Raw genomic sequence first — 3,437 nt, 5'->3', positions numbered from 1 at the left:
CATAGAGGGTACACAGTTCAATATATGTGTATATATAGTCTATAGGACAGAACACAGGGCAGCATATAAGTTACACACACCTAACTGTCTGCTGCCAGGACAGTATGAACACAGTGCAGCACAACCACAGCTCAGTACACCGTCCATACATGTCAGTATACAGTAAACACTCGCAGCTCATACATGTCAGTACCCGGCATGATCACGTGTCTCTTGGCTTCAGTGTGACTAGTGAACATTACAGAGCTGAGAAGTTCCCAGCCCCGCCCACCGCTCCACCTGACCAAAGAAAGGGCGGAGCCTCACCGCCAGGGCCGGCCTTAGGCCTTTAGGTGCCCTGTGTGAGATAGCTTTACAGCACCCCTCAGTGGGCACACCCCTCAGTGGGCACACCCTTCAGTGACCACACCCCCATTAGCCACACCCATTTCCCCCAATATCCGCACCATTTAAAGACTCCTATTTTGTTAAGCCACAATGAAACATATTAAAAAGTGTGATAAAAATAAAACTTTTATTCAGGTATTAAACTTGTAGGCACAATAGAAGTATTCGTATCAAATAAAACAACAGAAGGCAAACAATAAATGTCAAACAAAAATAAAGTCTATAAAAATAAAGTGTCAGGATGTCATGCCGATCCCTTTCTTCAAGTAAGTATATCTAGAAAAGTAAAAATAGAAAACAGAACACAAAACCTAGACTACATGTAAAATAAATGAATTACTATTTGCCCGAATATATGAAAAATGTATTCAGGCACATAATAATTTGTTTGACAATGTGCGGCGGCCATGTTGGCCACCGGCGTGTTCTGTGAATGCGTGCCACCATCTTGGAGGTGGGGAGCATGACGTTACATGACACCATGCATGCGTGGTGTCAGGTGACGTCAAACGCCGATATAGGCGCCGCCATCTTGGTGTATATATCTAGATATACACCAAGATGGCGGCGCCCAACACGTGCGGTGTTATATGGTGGCATAAACCCTGCCTCCAAAACACGCCAATGGCTGAATCCAAAATAGCAGAACAATTATTTTTGTTTGATGAAACAAATGAAAATGTTTTTAGTTTTCGTTCTTTTAGGAGGGAGCGCTGTCATGTTGGATGGCCAGCGGTGAGGAGGAAAGAAGCCGCCCCGAGGACGAGCTGTGTCGGCCGCCTGGCGCCTTTGTTGTCATGGCGCCCTGTGCGGCCACACCGCTCGCACACCCCTAAGGCCGGCCCTGCTCACAGCTGACTGCACTGCCTGTAACTACGGAGAAGTTTCCCCTACAAGTGAGAGACAAAGTGTCATTGATCTGCCCCGTGTAGATACCTTTTCCCCTGTAGACTGTTATTTAATGCCACGTCCGCTCAATAGTACCTTACTACCAGGGCCTTTGCACCCCCCTACCCTTTCCCTAGCACTGGCCCTGCATGTGTTTGCATTTATTTTTAATGGCACTCCATTGCTCAAATATGGCAAAACAAATGGACCTGGCCCCCAGAGTTGTGCACTAGAAAAAAGAGGCAGTTATGTTTTTTGCCCCATTGAAGTGTGCTAAAGGCCTGTTGAAAATGAATGCCAATGCATCAAAAAAATCTGTGCCAACATGTGCACATAAGGGGCCCTAAGTAGTTATAATCCTTTAAATATTGACCTATTTTAAAGGGGCACTGGCGGCATATACATACCGTATATACTCGAGTATAAGCCGTCCCGAATATAAGCCGAGGGTGGGAAATAAGGCAGCTAATGGTAGATAGATACCAATAAAATTACATTAATATTTATTTAAAAGAAAAATAACCTAGCTCTGTTAATTAGGACCCGGAGACTGCCAGATGACCCCGCTCGGAGAGCCGCACACCGGAGCAGCAGTGACGCGACGCTCGGCGAGGTAAGTAAGAAGACGCGCTGGCGCTGACTCGAGTATAAGCCGAGGGGGGGCACTTTTCAGCCAAAAAAATGGGCTGAAAATCTCGGCTTATACTCGAGTATATACGGTATAGAAACCCTTTTTTGGTACTTCAGGTAAGCGCTGGGAATTTTTATTTAACATCCTCTGCTAGAAACATAAATAGACGTGATCACCATTTATAAATAATAATTTAATTAGTATTTAACCGCTTGAAGACCAGGTGTTTACACCCCCTTCCTGGCCAGGCCATTTTTCAGTATTCAGCGCTGCAGTACTTTGACTGACATTTATTCCGTCATACAACGCTGTACTGAAATTAATTTTATACCATTTTTTGGGGACACATAGAGCTTTCTTTTGGTGGTATTTAATCACCACTGCAGTTTTTATTTTTTACTATAATTAGGAAAAATTACTGAAAATTTTGAAAAAAAAACGTTTTTTTAAACATTATGTTAGGAAACATTTATTATTACCCAATTTGTTTGTAAAATATAAAAGACGGGGTCACTTCGGGTAAATAAACACCAAACATGTTAAGCTTTAAAATTGCGCGCACCTGCGAAATTGCAGAAAACTACCATACCCAAAATTGGCCATAGGTGACGCTTTAAAAGCATTTACCGCTCATCAGTTTAGTGTTATCGGTGATTGATGGCCCTAGAATGATTGCTCTCACTGTGACGTTCGCGGCGATATGTAACATGTGTGGCGTAATGGGCACAATTGTCCTTTTTTCACGTATGCACCCCCGACGCATGTTTGCATGCGTGTATGTTTTTTTGGGGGGGAAACTTTAATTTTTTTTCCTGTTTTTTAATTTTTTCACTAAACTTTATTGCTTTCACATACGGGGTCTAATAAAACCTCACTATGTGATAGCAAAATATGTGACGGGTCCTCTTTATGGAGACATCAGGGGCCTCCAAGACCCCTAATGTCACCTAGGACCCCCCAAAAGAAGGTGATGAAGCCGAGATCTGCTCCATCAGCTTCTTTCCAGCTTCTGAAGCTGGAGAGTGACACAAGAATGCGGAACTGATGTAGTATACAACACTTCCGCATTCTTGCAGCGGAGAGGGGACCAGAGGGAGCTCATCCCCTGTGACAGAGGCACTGTGCTGGTCCCGGGACCCCGCTGTGGACCAGCATAGGCACTATGCTGGTCCACTGCGGAGCCCGGGACCAGCGGGACAATGGCGGGGGGACCGATCGTTACCCCATAATAGCGATCCGCTGGCTCTATAGCCGGCGGATCACTTGCATGTTAAGAGGCACTGCTGCCTGTTTTTAAATATCGGGCATTTCCCGCTCGCGTATGTCTGACGCCCGCTCAGATCTAGGGAGCTCCCGATCGGCCGTTTTTTTACAACGGCCGGGAGGTAGTTTTTTTTTTATTATTCAATTTTTATTATTTCCTTTAACAATAAACTTTAACATCTAGTCATTACACATCTTAATGCAACTGACCAGATCCGACAATAACTGACATAGATGGAAAAAATTGAAAGGTAGAGAAAAAAGGGAA

At 44.4% G+C, this 3,437-nt stretch overlaps 1 long non-coding RNA gene across 1 annotated transcript in view; it reads left to right on the top strand.

Annotated features, from left to right (window-relative positions):
* The first annotated feature begins 3,409 nt into the window (after positions 1-3,409).
* The window catches only part of LOC108792745, a 9,747-nt gene continuing 9,719 nt past the window's right edge, over positions 3,410-3,437 (top strand). Inside the window, exon 1 of the long non-coding RNA XR_001941586.1 lies at positions 3,410-3,420. This is a non-coding gene — a long non-coding RNA (uncharacterized LOC108792745). The remainder of the gene's footprint in view (positions 3,421-3,437) is intronic.

Source organism: Nanorana parkeri, unplaced genomic scaffold, assembly GCF_000935625.1.
Source record: "Nanorana parkeri isolate BGI_ZX_2015 unplaced genomic scaffold, ASM93562v1 scaffold678, whole genome shotgun sequence".
NCBI classification, from domain to species: domain Eukaryota; kingdom Metazoa; phylum Chordata; class Amphibia; order Anura; family Dicroglossidae; genus Nanorana; species Nanorana parkeri.
Note: the sequence above shows the minus strand (reverse complement) of the source record. Positions and strands in the feature narration are given on the sequence as shown.